This window comes from Cupressus sempervirens, chromosome 7 (assembly GCF_028749045.1).
Source record: "Cupressus sempervirens isolate cs-2001-9-10 chromosome 7, ASM2874904v1, whole genome shotgun sequence".
NCBI lineage: Eukaryota > Viridiplantae > Streptophyta > Pinopsida > Cupressales > Cupressaceae > Cupressus > Cupressus sempervirens.
The window spans coordinates 728,262,775-728,279,512 of record NC_143124.1 but is presented as its reverse complement, the minus strand read 5'-3'; positions in this window follow the sequence as shown (position 1 = coordinate 728,279,512).

The following is a 16,738-nucleotide window of genomic DNA, read 5'->3' as shown; positions in this document are numbered from 1 at the left end:
ACCACATAGATTGGCACATAATTCCCCCTTTAGATCAATCTTTAAAAAGTTGTCAAGATTATCCAAATTGTGATTCTCATCCACCTTGAAAGTTTTTCATGCACAGAAAATGAATCTATATTTCTATAGAGATTATTGAGGGTCGCACATGTCATTTTATGCAACATATTGTATTCTACAATATACATAAATCTTTTTTGGATCTTCTTCATTATATTTCTCATTTCCTCTAGCATGGGAACTACGTTACTTAAACTTTCAAGTAGCTCACCATATTTCTTGTCACAAGTTGACTACATTGTACCAAGAAACGATGGATATTTAAAAAAAAATTGATCAGCTAGTCCATCCAAAGAGATCCATCTGGTATCATTATCCTTAAGAAGTGTTCTCCCATTAGTTAGTCCCTCAAAAAATTGTTGAAATTATCTAAATCATTTAGGACTTTGATAAAAGTGCCTATAGAGCTCTTTGATTAAAACTTCAAATTTGTATATTTCTAGAGAGTTGTTGACAAATTCAAAAGCTAGTATCATTTTGTGGGTCATGTAGTGAATGCCAACACTACAAGGTTAAAGAAAATCTTTTAACTTTGTGACAAGATCATTCTTGTGGCCTTGCATTACTGAAGCTCCATCTGCTCCAACATACACCAACTTTTGGGCAATCACCATTTCATCTATACCTCCATATTCAATTAGAGAAATTTTTACTAGTTCAAATATATTTTCCATTGTTGAATTATCCTTCATTTTAACAATAGTTAGTAGATTGGGTTGGCAAAAAAAAATTTGTATAGTATAGACATGCATACATACCTAGGAAGTAGTGTCTATTATTGTCACCTCATCTAAAGATAATGCAGTAAAATTTGACTCTTTAATTTTTTCTTTGATATAATCCTTTTCAACTTCAGCAAGATAGCTTGCCCATTCCCATTTGATGTTTACTAACCAGTGACTCCTCGGATTATAATGAACTTTCACAAAATGTAATAAACTACACAATGATGGGTAGTCTATCATGGCAAGCCATTTTCTCAAAATATAAAAGACAACACTTAACTGAAGAAATTTACCCACTTCTTGAACTTCCATTACTTTTCTAAGAAGAGATTCAATGGAGCCTTTTACTTCAATAGACTTCATCAATATTTTCTCCTAAAATTCTAAGATTTTTGCATTCTTAACATGTTGAAATTCCTCCTTGGTTTTCCATCTTGTCACTATTTTTTCCACTCCATCTATTATTTTCTTCTAATAAACTTTACCCATATGTTTTTCAATGGTGTCAATTTTTAGCTACAACCTCTTTCCTTTTTATTTATTCTTGTGCATATCATACATCTATAATCTACCGAGGCTCACTTTCTTTTGGATTATGTATAGGTTTAATGAATGGATACTTTGAGGCCCATTCTATTTGAAGATTCTTGATCAATAGATCCCAATTTTGATCTTTTTTGGATTTCACATCAGTTTTTGCATTGTATTTCCTTTTTCCCTTTCCTAGTTGTGTAGCATCACCATCTTTGGAATTATCATCTAAGTCTATTGTATTATTTTGGCTACTCAAGTTATTGACCTGAAGGCCTTGGCTACTATGTGTATGTACCTTAATATCTTCTTCAAGTTCATCATGATCAAAGATATCAGGTTCACCAACTTCTTCAATATGTGCCAATGGAACTAGCAGTGGTAGTAGTTGAGAATCTTGTAAATGTACTTGTGATGTTGTAGCTTCCTAATTTTGGCCACTAAAATATGATGACAAGGTTTTGCGAGTGCACTTGGTTGACCTTTCTTGACTTCCACCACATGTAGGACTCTTCCCTTGTTCATGTTTAACATCTCCCAATAAATATAGGCTTCCATAAAATTAAAGATATTCAAAAAGTTACAATCAACTATAGTATATTACATCTACATAGTATTCATTGGTTATAGGACCTACACTATGAAATATAGATGTTCGAGGTCTCCCTGGTTACTACATGACTTGGTAGTCATCATCACTGGTCATAGTTGATAACTCACCACTAACAATCTAACTTGTATATAGTAAATAAGAATGAACTAAAATTACATAGAACAAATAGATTGGGGTTTGAGTTACTCACCTTTGGCTAAAGTGTAGTTTTCACACTCATGACTCGCCTAGAAATGATCATGGTAGTATGAGAAATTGAGACTTCAATATTTATAAGAATTGAGACAACCTACTAATGTATGAATTTATTTACACCACTCATTTTTTCCAAACTTTGGAGGAATATTATAGCATATACAAAATATTTGGTGAAGCCCACGTAATAAAAACATGTATTCTAGAATTTCCAACAAAAATATCGTTCGTCCATTATAAAACCATGCATAATATAGTTGATGAAATCAAATTAGTGTGTGACACACGTCCACATATTTGGGGGGTGAATGTTGCCCCTCTCCTGAAAAATTTGTTTAGAATCAAGGGTGAATTGAGGTCATCCAAAAGGTTTTGCTTCTAAAATCATAGGTGAATGTGTTTAATCTGTCATGTGCAAAAAATATTTCAGATTGGCTATTTCATTTTGAAAGGAAATCTGATGGCATAAATCCTATGGTGATGGGCCTAGAGGTGAATCATTTATCCAACTATTATCAAAATTATCAACCTTAATAATTGAGATGGGGGTGAATTAGTTATCCAACTATTATCACAATTATCAACCTTAATCAAACATAAAAATGTTAACAACATAATCAGAAACCACAACAAGATACTCATGCACAATAACACTTGTATCATCTTAACATGGAAGCACTTCCATGTTAAGATCATTTAGCCCTCTGAGTAAGTAGTCTAGGGTCATGTCAAGTGTCTTGAATAGGTCTGTGCATGGATCTAGTTGTTTCCCCCTATTCTGCTTCTCTCTCTCTCTATTTCCAACCTCTTTCTGATAACTTTCTCTATGGAACTGATGATTTTGACTTTTTGGGTCAAGGATGACCTAAAGGGTCAAGGTTAACCTCAACCTTAACATAGGTCAAGGAAAACCTCAACCCTAACCTAGGGTAGGGTTGACCTTTTCCTAGACCCCAAGTCCAATTTTCATTTTTCAAAGGTTTTGGAATATCAGGCTTTAGAAACTTTCATTTTCCCACCTCCAAAATGGTTGTTTCGGGTTTTAGAATTGTACACTCTTAAATTGCATTTAATCTAGGTCCATTTCTAATGGTTAAGGTTAATTGGGATTTAATTCTCCAATGTTGGCCTTCTCTAGAATTTTGTGCCCTAGAGATATTTATATAAATCTTCCTCTCTCATTTTATCTAACCATGATCTTGCACATCCACTTAAAATGAATTTTTGACATCTACTTTTCAAGAGGAGACATTATATCAGATGATTCATTATCAAGCATTCAAGCATTCAAGATCCAATTCATCAAGAAGATCCTTTGTTATTCATTGAAGGATTCAATCTCTATGGAGCCCTCTTGTTGAAGATTTCTCCATCCATATTCACCCAAGCCTCTTCCTATGCAAAGATCCATTCAAGATTAGTGTTGAAGATCTAATGCCATTGATTTAAGACATCTAACATTTATTCTTACATTCATTTAGAGCATTTGTACTTGTGGATTCAAGGATTTGAATCCTCCACAACGATTTCAATATAAGCAAGGTGATTAGTTCCATTTACTTTGTTTATCCATATTTCAATTTCAATTATATTTCAAGGTTGATTCCAAACTGAGGTTTGTTCAAGGAAAACCCCCCGTCTAAACAAAAAAACAAACATTTTTCTTTTAGGTACGTGTGTAGGACAACAAATTAAAGTGCAAATTTGGATATCCTTCTTGCCAAACTTGTGGGATCCATGAACATAATTTTTGTCAGAGCTGTGTAGGTCAAGATCAACTTTTGGGGGTACAATTGTGCCCCAGGGTAAGATTGTGCCCCGCCATCTGGGTTAAGGTTGACCTACTCTTAGAAGGACAAAAAAATTTTGGGTTTTCTCTATCTTGACATTTCTAGTTTGAATAGGTTGCAGAATTCTCTGAAACTGTACACAAACATCAAAAATCAGCATTTTCCAATTTCACTCTACTTTGAGGTTAGTATTTTTCTTATATTCATTCAAAGTTTTAAGTACTTACTTTCTATATTAGATTATAGGATTTTCTCCTTTCTTCATATTCTCCATTATTTGATTCATTTGTGCATTGTTCACTTTCTTCTGGTTAATCATTTGGATCATTCCTTTTGGGAATTTGGGTTAAGGATAGATCCTATATTCCCCCTCATATCATATTCCCCTCTACACACATATTTTCTCTCTATACACATTATTTTATTTTCCATTCATTCATTATTTTATTTTATTCATTTTGGTGAACCTGACATGCTTACCCTCTTTTCTTTTGTGGAATTAGATGCCCTATTGTGTTTTGTTGTGTTAGATTTCCTTTTATCTTATCTTGTTAGTGGTAGATTTTTCTTTTATGTTAAATATTCCATGCTAATTAGATTTCTTGCATTTATTTTTCCAAAATACAAAAAATTTACAAACTCTCTTTCAAAATACAAAAATATTTATACTTTATGTTTTCTTAGTTTATTTAATTTTCATTGCATTGGTTTATGAGCTTTATTACTTCTATTCCTACTTCTAATCTTCTAGTTAGACAAAGTCATAGACTAATGGGTATCTTTGATCATGAGTATTCTTTATGTTGAGATAATGGGTGTTGCACACATTGCATAATATTGTTATATTGTATTTATTTTATTTTTTTATGTAATGTTGCACCTAGATGGATGTGCAACATGTAAAGATTCCCATGGGATATACTCGATAAGTTGTATTGTAACATTGTGATAATATTTTATGTAATTATTTAATATTGGGGAAAGAATTAAAATTCCAATATTAAATTTGGGATCAAGGAGTTAGGTAGCACATGGGTTATGTAATACCACTTGGTGGTTTTGTGGGAGTTACTACTATATAAGTAGCCACAAGGGTAGTTGTTGGTGTGAGAAAGAAAGAAGAAGAAAAAAGGGCAAGAGTCAAACAGGACAAGGCTTGACAGGTTAGCCAAGGGAGCATTTGTAAAGGTTGGAAACATGGCATGGGATGTGTGGATTCATGCTTGTTCACATAGATTGTTTGATTGTGACTATGGCTTTGAAGGATTCCATGGTTTTATTGCAATGGTGTTCTTTGTTGAATAATACATGGTGATGGATGCTTTTGGAGGCTGGGTTTTTTCTTCGATGAGGGTTTCCTAGGGTATATCTTGAGTCACATTTTTTTTTGTGAGTATGTTGTTTATTCTCTTGCATGTGGATTTCAATTGCATATTCATTTTAAATCTATTATGGGTTATGTGGAAATGGTTATATTCTTTGTTGCAAGTTTCCTTACAAGTGGTATTAGAGCTAGGTTTTGTTGTTGTAACCCTAGATCGAATCCATGAAAATGCATGAGAGGATAAAAGAAAGGGTAAGATATATGATTTGTTTATTGAAGATCTGAGGGTTTTGGGTTTGTTGTTATGATGGGATGTTGGTAGATTTTGGGCATGTGAAATTGTTGTACAAAAGAATTTTTTAGATGTTTCATTTAATGAAGGTTTTAGATTGAACTTGCAGAAATGACCTCCTAGGTACAAACAGACCTCACCATTGGATCCGGGTCAATGTTTTCATAAATTTTGATATATAATATGCACTAGTTTGGCCATGTTCAAAGAAAATGAAAGCTTTTTTTATTTTTGGCCCGTGATGGCCGTCAAATTTAATCTCTCAAAATTTTTGTCACAAAAAAATAAAAATCACAATGAAAATGGTAAAAAGATTGTCTTAGTAAGATGTCCATAACTTTCTCTCAAGCTATTGGATTTCAAACTTCTTATAGGCATTAGAAAGCTAATTCAGAGCACTACAACTTGGTGTAGGTTTGGTTATGTGATTTTGGAATTTTGTTAGGTTTTTAGAGCCTAAAAGTTAGATGTTATTTATTTTGAGCACAAATTAGGGCATAATGTGGGCATACAGAGTCAAATTTTGGACTTCGAATAGTTAATGGAAAGTTCTTAGATAGCTCTATACATTCGTTTAGATTTGCTGTAGTTTTGGCATGTTTATTTGGAGATATATTGATCTAAATAGTTCATGATATATATTGACTATGGTAGCATTGTGAGTTTATGACATTGTATGTTTGGAGATTTAAGATTTGATGTCATTGTATACTCAGTTCATATTTCAGATTGGTTTCGTGATGATATGGTTATCAATATTTGATTTGGATATGTATGATAACTTGTTGGGTCTACAAGTTGTGTAGTGTTGTAAGCAGTCTATACTTACAAGTTGCATTTATAACTTGGTTATGGGTTGTCTTTGCCCATTGATCTTTCATTATTGATGCATATTCAAATTAGTGGCTTGTATTTTGGTTGTATATTCCCTAAGTCGCATGATTTTCTAATTTTTCTTCATGTAGAAGGGATGAGATTTTGTTACTAGGTACAGTCATGGTGGAGAATTGTGGTTGACTATTTTATGCTGATAGGTTGGACACTTTGAGAGTTAGATGCTCAGTTTATGGATGTGATCATGGTGCCATGGATTTTTGCATGACATGATTGAATATATAGGTACATCTTTGATGTTCATTGGTTTTTTATTCTTGATTTGGTTATAGTGGTATATCTTCTTGGTTGAGGATCATGGTTATTTGGTTTTTTTTGAGGAGCTCATGATGTGCACTTTGAGTTCTTTGATAGTTTGATGCCTTGGTTAATTCTCATGGTTAGAGGATTTTTTTTCATCATGATGTCATGGATAGCTTGCATACGTGGTTTAAAGGGAGCTTATGATAGTGATGAGGTGGTAGTACAGAATTAGTTCCTAGTTTAGTTTGTATCCTCTTGGGTTTGGAGATCTTGGTTTCACTTGGTATTGAAACTTTGGTTGTGTGTATAGACCTAGAGGATCTTCATGTAGGAGATGGATTTAATGATGTCATGGGTAACTCGGTACCACAGTTGAGTGGGATTTTTTGGCATTGATATATTTATTGATTGTTTGCAAATCTTAGGGATTTGTCTTAGATCCTATTGTTGCAGAAGTATCTTTGACATTTTCATGGTGCACTTGGTTATCTTCATAGTGTGTGGAAATGGTTCTTCATGGTATGTAGAGATGGTTTTCTTCATAGTCTGTGAAGATGGTTGCATCTTGAGAACTAATAGAGTTCTTGGTAAAGGTGTAGTTTATGCTTTCATTTGACATGTTATCCTTGGTGTGAGGATGGTTTCATTATTATGTCATGGTGTACTCTTGATACACATTTAGAGTTTTTGACATCTTATAGTATATTCATATGGAGCATGTTATCTCTTTGGTTGAGATGGTTTAGATCATATTGTCATGTTTATGTTCCTAAGACCATGGTTGGAACTTTGACATTGATCTTGATTTAGTTTTTTGGAATTGATTACATTGATAATAAGTTTGATACTTCATGATATTGCTATGTTGCATTTAGAATTAGCATGGATTTCTTGATTACAGGTGTTCATGGATACTTAGAGATAGTGGTGATGTTGATTTCTCTTGGATTAGAGAATTATTTTTTGGGATATTTGATAGTTTAGTAGGAGAGTTTGAGGGGCATTCACGTGATATGGACTTGGTAGGAGATTGTTCTTAGATGAGTCTTGGTTGGAGACTTGGATATCTTGATGAGCATTCTCATTCCCCACTCTTGATCTATTTGGTGGTTTTGTACTTGAGAGACCTATATCCCATTATTTCTCTCAAGTGCATTATGTTAATGCTTATCTTTCATGGATATGGATCTTGAGCTATGGAACATGAGTTAGTTTTGAAGGGTTCATTTGAGAGATGGTTTAGCATTGGTTATCTCCATTTGCATATGTTATTATGCTGATTGAGTTTGTAAGATGGTTTTATATTGGGCATATTCCTTGGATTATGAATGGTTTATGAGTTTGATCTTCTTGTGAGGGGATTTCATCCATGATTAGTTATATGGTATGGTTTGGGTGTTTTTGAGGCTTCTTGTTGGGGTTTTATGGAGAAGATCATACTTGCACAGTTTACATCTAGAGGTGTGTTTAGAAGGACATGATACAAGTTATGATTTGTATGGTTTCTCTTTGGTCTTGGTTATCTTCCTAAATGTTCAATTTTTTGCTTACATTGGATTTCAGATTGGTTAGAGATTATGATCACTATTTTGTGTTCATGGATTTCATGTGAGTGATGACATGGTTATTCCTTTATCTCTTTCCTCTATTGGTTGTGGAGAGCTTGGGAGACTGTTGGACATTTTTTATGAGAGTTGTTCTTGTAGATTATTGATCTATGTGTTGTGGATGCCCTTGACACTACATGGATTCACTTCTTTGAGATGTTGTGAGTGGATTGGTTATAGATTTGACATTATCTTTTGTAGTTTGAGCTTCTTGGTATATATGTGGCATGTATTACTCTTGAGGCTTGTGATTGTAGGTTACAGATTGGATATGTTGATGATGTGAGATTCACTTGGTATACCTTTGGAGGTATGGATAGTTGGATGGGTTTGGCACTTGTTGTGGGTAATATTTCAGCTATGGATATCTTGCCAACTTTGGATACATGTGATTACCTTCGGATCAGGTTTTTGTGCTTGGCATTTCAATTGGTATAGGATTTTATGATCTTCTAATGTGACATGCTAGTATTTTTCTCTTTGAATGACTTTTATGTATGTTCAATGGAAATGGCATAATAGGAGGTGAGATCATTCATGTTTGAGATGCTAAATACTTTGATTTTTTTGTAGATACTAGGATGGAGCACTTGATGTACTTTGATCCATGATGGTAGATGTGCTAGGAGGGATTGCTCCCTTGTTCATTTATGTGGCTATAGATTAACCCTATGCAATGTATACAACAAGTGGGAGATTGTTGAGATAATGGGTGTTGCACACATTGCATAATATTATTATATAGTATTATTTTATTTTATTATGTAATGTTGCACCTAGATGGATGTGCAACATGTAAAGATTCCCATGGGATATACTCGATAATTTTTATTGTAACATTATAATAATATTCATGTAATTATTTAATATTGTGGAGAAGAATTAATATTCCAATATTAAATCTTGAGCCAAGGAGTTAGGTAGCACATGGTTTATGTAATACAACTTGATGGTTGTGTGAGAATTGCTATTATATAAGCAGACACAAGGGTAGTTGTTGGTGTGAGAAAGAAAGAAGACCAAAAAAAGGTAGGAGTCAAGTAGGACAAGGCTTGACAGGTTAGCCAAGGGACCATTTGTGAAGGTTGGAAGCATGGCATGGCATGTGTGGATTCATGCATGTTCACATGGATTTCTTGGTTGTAGCTATGACTTTGAAGGCTTCCATGGTTGTATTGCAATGGTGTTTTTTGCTAAATAATACATGGTGATGGATGTTTTTGGAGGTCGGGTTTTTTCCCTCAATGATGGTTTCCTAAGATATATCTTGTGTCACATTTTTTTTTTGGGTATGTTGTCTATTCTCTTGCATGTGGATTTCAATGTCATATTCATTTAAAATCTATTATGGGTTATGGAGAAATAGTTATATTCTTTGTTGCAAATTTCCTTACACTTCACCTTTCCTTAGGATCCCAGATGAGAATTTTCTTCTTCTTGATTCTAAACCTATTATGGAGCAAAAATCTTCTCACTCATCTCATGATGAGGATGATGCTTTAAGAGTTCCTCTGAACAAGTCCAAAAAAATTCAACTGAACTTGATAAAATGGGTAATTGGCTTATGCAAGAAAACCATTGATTCTATTCAAGCTATAGGGGCTCTTAAGAAAGTTCTTCTTGATAGTGATCAAGGTGTTAATCTCATGCATGGTATTACTCACCTTGTGCATTCAAATGTTAAACCTTTATCTCAAGCAACTCAAGATTTAGGGTTGATTCCTCTTGACACTAGTGTAGAACCTTCTTTTTTTCCTTTACCTAGTATTCCTACCTATACTCCTTTGGTGACTACGACAATTCCTTCTATTCCTATGAGTGTTCCTCCTATGTCCCTTCTTACATCCCAACCTTCTTATCATAGTGTTCCTTTTACTTATTTTAATCCTCTACCAACTATAGTTCCCAGTGTTTCTCTAGTTGTTTCCTCAATTCCTATAGTTTCTTACACTTTACCTAGTGTTTCTAACGTTTCTATTCCTCCTATTTTCTTGAATGATTCAACACTTATCAATTTGGCACAAACTGTGTCATCTTTACCACAACAACTTGCTATCTTAACTCAAAAGAAGTGTAGTATTCTTATATGTGACATGAGTAGTCCTTTGTCTCAAGATATCATTCATACTCTCATTCCTCAACAAGCCGATATGCCTCATCTTGAGAATTATAATGGTAAGAGAGACCCTATTCATCATGTTAAAACATTTCAAATTCGTTGAAGTGATTATGCTTATGACCGTAGGATTTTAACCAAGTTGTTTGCTAGAACTTTTCATGAAAAGGCATTAAAATGGTTTTGTTCCTTGCCTCCTTATTCTATTGATTCATTTCCACAACATGCCAATTCTTTTATTCAACAATTTCAAAACAACATTGGCCTGCAAGTGTCTTTGACTAATTTGATGCATTGTAAAAAAAATACTAAGGAAAAATTGATTGAATTTATTGGTAGATTTAATCATTTACATGCTCATATTTTGTATCATGTTCCTGATATTGATACAACATATGTTTATTTCAAATTTGCAAAAGGATATTAGAGATAAGATTCTAGTTACTAAATTTACCTCTTTTCAACAACTTTGTGCAATGCTTCATCATTATCAATTACAAGTGAGTCAATTTGAGAGCAACACTCCAATGGCTACTATTCTTGTTGATAAAAGTGATGCTACTCCTAATCCAAATAAATTTCAAAAATTCAACAACTATGTCAGGATAATAATAAAAAGCAAATGTAGTTGCTGATCAAGTTATTGTTGCATCTCACAATGCCACTTCTGCATCCACTAATTTTTTATTAAATCATACATTTACTCCTCTTTCTAAATCTTTAAATTCTATTATGAATAGGTTGTTAACTACTAATATGATTACTTTACCTCATATTTTACCTCTTTTGCGTACTATGATTGCATCTAAATCTTTTGATTCTAAATCTTTTTGTCAATATCATCATCTGAATGGTCATGATACTAAGAAATGTTATTCTTTAAAACATAAGGTTCATGATTTAATTAACTCTAATGCTTTATCTATTGATATTTTTTTATGGTAGTGGGAATAAGTTTGTTTCTCCTCCTAATCAAAATTTGCAAATCTATATGAATCCTTTACATACACATTATACTAATACTATTACTTAGCATCTTCTATGGATATTCTGCATACTTCAAAGATGGATGATCTTGATTGTGTTGTTAATCAAGTGGAGCATGTTGTTCAATCTTTATCTCCACCTCTACCTCTACCTCAGTCTCAACCTCAACTTCAATCTCAAGTTTCATCTCAATATCAACTGAAACCTAATCCTAAATTGAAGCCTCAACCTAAACCTCAACAAAAACCTAAGAATCAAAGACCTTTAGAATTTTTTTATTACCTTCAATGATTCTAAGACTACTAAAGCTCCTGATGATCCTCTTTATATTGCTGCTAGGATTTCTTAGATACCTACTCGTGGTTGTCTTGTTGATCCTACATCCTTAGTCAATGTCATTACTGAAGAAAAAAATTATGAAAATATTGTAACACAATTTTTATAATATATTTGATGTGTGGATTCAAACTTGTAATGTTTTTATTTATCCATCATTTGGTTCTATTGATTTACCAATTGAACTTTGTGGAAAAATTGTGAACACTACCTTTGTTGTTGTTCCTACTTCTAATTAGTGTCAAGTTAAGCTTGGTTTGCCATGGTTAAATGCCATGCATGATGTTGCTTCACCTATTTATAAATATCTTAATTTTTTTCATGATGAAGAAGTGAAGATGGTTAATCATATTTTATAGCACACTTCTAGGCCTAGAGAGTGTGTGACACTTGACTTCTTTTGGCCTTCATTACCTAATTCAAGTCCTTCTTGACTTGATCATCTTTTGCACTCCTATCAAGCTTATAAGCATCATAAGTTTCTCAAGTTAAGTTTATCTCCTATGGATCTTAATCATGGTCTTTTTCCTACACCTTCCCTACCTCCTTTATCTATGGCTTCTACGTATATTAATCAAACTCCTCCTATTGCTTGTTCATCTGTTGATAATCCTATTAATCCTCCTATAGAACTTGTGAAGGATCCAATAATTTCTCCTCCTAGTTCTCAACACATTTAAAGCAAGACAAAATGTAATCAATCTGCTAATGAACATCATAAGAAGTGTTATCCTCAAGCTAAAACTCATAATTTTTTTCTTCAAACATCTTTACCTTCTTTGGATATAACTATGCATGATGTGTTAGAAGAAATTGTTTCTAATAATGATGTTAAGCTACAAGATTTTGATGATTCTATTTGTATCTTAGATCTTATTTTGATTAATCTAGGTGAAGAAGATACTATTGATGATACTGATGATGTTAATGATGAATAGGAAACTATTGGCATTGACATTGATTTACATAATATGCTTTCCTCAAAATTGACACTTACACCTAGTATCAAATATTGTGATTCTCAAGAGGATCCTTGTTTGGAACTGGCTATCATTCCTACTATATTGGATATAGTCCCTCTTGTGAGTTACCTACCTTCCCTAAATAATATAGAACGAGATGGGGAGAGTAGATAGCACACTTTATTGGCTAGTCCTTCTTGGTAGCCTTTTGTGTGTTTGTCTATTGTATTGTGCTTCTCCTATGATGTGTTTTCCAAGTGTTGTTAGATTCGTTTATATGATTTTTGTTTCTCTATTGGTGCAAGGTGATAAAAGAATCGAACCTGTTGTACTATGCATCTATATGTATCTCTATTCTTCCATATGTTGTTTTCTGTTGTTTTTTACTTGTAATATTGTTCATACATGTTTCCTTGGGCAATCTAATTGGATTCGTAACTTGGTAGCACTAATTCTTTTTTGTCTATAGGTCATGGTCCAAAAAGACACTTCTTCATATCTCTAATGTGATCTTTCCTCCTTTGTGATTGTAGTTTTACTTTCTTTGGGGAATGATGTCAATTCATTTGCAATAATATCATATATATATTATCTTATGGGTATGTGCAGGATCATGGTCAACCAAAATATAGCCTTAAGTGGTAGTGAAATAGTAGCAAATCAGGGTTATGTTAACTTGACACGTAATTTTAAACTAGTTATGGGCTTTATATCAAAATGTTGTAAGAAAAGAATCTATAAGAAATTGAATGTAATTTCTAAAATACTAGGCCTTATCTAGGTAAAAAATTATTTGATTTATCAAAATTTTGGATTTTAATGCATTACTACAAAAATTTCAAGGTGAAAATAAAAAGTAAGTGTGTGTTTCTTACCACCTTAATCAAAATCAAATGATAATATTTTTTAGTAGAATTATAGATTTAAAAAAAAGTAGACTCATGCCTAGATGTGATGCATATTTTGGGAACTTTTATTCCAAATAAATAATTAAATATGAATTTTTTACTATAACATTTCTAGAATAAAAAAATTGTGTCTGACCACCTTAACTAATTGAAAACTTTACAAAATTAATTATTATTTTCTTATACTAAGTGAAGCATAGAATGTGACGCAACTTTTGGATTTCAAAAATGTTATACTATTTGAAAGTTATAACTATTTTTCAATCAGTATGTCAATCAGCAATTTACAAACATCTTCACTAAAAATTAACTAATAAATACTTATTGAACTCAGAATTTGATAGCAATTATATCGATCAAATCTTGAGTGTTATAAAAAAATCCTTTTCATTTCACTGGATTTTGATGAAAAAAATATTGTCAGATGGCTACTCAAAGTGTAAATGTCACTTAAACTTGTCTCAAACATGTTTTTTCAGTTGACTAAATAGGTTTGGTAAATACCAAGCCTAATCAGGTACCCAATGTGAAATCATGTACCCAAAAAATGGCGACCAAAATTTTTCCCAAAGATTCATAGCCCAACTTTTCAAGGGAAACCAAAATTTGAGAGTGTTGACATCATTATTATTATTGATTATTATTATTATATATGATTATTACTATTATATATAGTAATATTTTATTATTATTATTATTATATATAGTAATATATATGATTATTATTATTATATATCGTAATATATATGATTATTATTATTATTAACTATAATATAGTAATATTTTTTATTATTATTATTAATTATAATATAGTAATATATGACTATTATTATTATTATTATTAATATAGTAATATATATGATTATTATTATTAAATATAATATAGTAATATATAATTATTGTTATTAGATATAATATAGTAATATATAATTATTGTTATTAGATATAATATAGTAATATATAATTTTTATTATTAAATATAATATAGTAATATATAATATTTATTATTAAATATAAAATAGTAATATATACATGACTATTATTATTAAATATAATATAGTAATATATATGATAATTATTATTAAATATATATAATAATATTACATTATTAAATATATATAATAATATTACATTATTAAATATATATAATAATATTACATTATTATATTTATTATTATTGTATAGTAATATATATGATTATTATTACTATTATATAGTAATATATATGATTATTATTAACATTAAATATAATATAATAATACATATGATTATTATTATTATATAATATAGTAATATATTATTATTATATTAAAATATATCGTATTATATTATTATTAAATATTAGGTTGTCATGAAATGCATCAAAAGGGGTCATAGGTTATCATATGACCCCTTTTGATCCATTTGATCAAATGACCCCTAAGGACATATGTTGTCATGAAATGTGTTGAAAGGACCTATGACCACTTTCGAGTCATTTGATAAAATGAAATAGGTCAGTAGAAGTCTTAGGACCCCTAGGGACATATGTTGTCATGAAATGTGTTGAAAGGGGTCATAGGTTGTTCTATGACCCCTTTCAACCCATCCGATCAAATGAAATAGGTCATTAGGGATCCTAAGACACCTAGGGACATATGTTGTCATGAAATGCATCAACCCATTTGATCAAATGAAATAGGTCCCTAGGGTTCCTAGGACACCTAGGGACATATATTTTCATGAAATGCATCAAAAGGGGTCACAAGTTATCCTATGACCCCTTTCGAGCAATTCAATCAAACTAAATAGGTCCCTAGGGGTATATGTTGACATGAAATGTGTAGAAAGGGGTCATAGGTTGTCCTATGACCCCTTTTGACCCATTCGATCAAATAAAATAGGTCCTCAAGGGTCCTAGGACCCCTAGGGACATATGTTGTCATAAAATGCACTGAAAAGGATCATAGATTTTCATATGACCCCTTTTGACCCATTCCATCAAACAAAATAGGTCCCTAGAGGTCCTAGTGACATATGTTGTCATGAAATGCATCGAAAAGGGTCATAGGTTCTCCTACGACCCCTTTTGACCCATTCAATCAAACGAAATAGGTCCATAGGATTCCTAGGAACCCAAGGGACATATATTTTCATGAAATTTGTCAAAGGCATCATAGGTTATCCTATGACCCCTTTTGACCCATTCGATCAAATAAAATAGGACCCTAGGGGTCCTAGGATCCCTAGAGACATATGTTGTCATGAAATGCAAAGGGGTCATAAGTCATCCTATTACCCCTTTTGACCCATTTGATCAAATGAAATAGGTCCCTACGAGTCCTAGGACCCCTAGGGACATATGTTATGATGAAATGCATCGAAAGGGGTCATAGGTTGTCCTATGATCCCTATCAACCCATTCGATCAAATAAAATAGGTCCCTAGGGATCCTAGGACCCTTAAGGACATATGTTTTCATGAAATAAATCAAAAGGGGACATAAGTTTTCCTATGATGACTTTTGACTAATTCAATCAAAGAAAATAGGTCCATAGGGGTCCTAGGGGTCCTAGGACCCTAAGGACATATGTTGTCATCAAATGCATCAAAAAGGGTCATAGGTATTCATACGAACCCTTTCAACCCATTCAACCAAATGAAATAGGTCCCTAGGGGTCCTAGGACCCCTAGGGACATATGTTGTCATGAAATGCATCGAGGGGGGTCATAGGACAAACTATGACCCATTTCAACCCATTTGATCAAACCAAATAGGACCTCTAGAGACATATGTTGTGATGAAATGTGTCAAAAGGGGTCATAGGTTGTCCTCTGATGCCTTACGATCCATTCGATCAAACAAAATAGTTCCCTAGGGTTCCTAGGACCCCAAGTGACATATGTTGTCATGAAATGCATTGAAAGGGGTCATAGGTTGTCCTATGACCCCTTTCAACCCATTCAATCAAACAAACTAGGTCCTTAGAGGTCCTAGGATCCTAAGAGACATATGTTGTCATGAAATGCATCGAAAGGGGTCATAGGTTATCCTATGACCTCTTTCGACCTATTTGATCAAACAAAATAGGTCCCTAGGGGTCCTGAGACCCCTAGGGACATATTGTCATGAAATGCATCGAAAGGTGTCAAAGCTTTCCCCATGACCCCTTTCG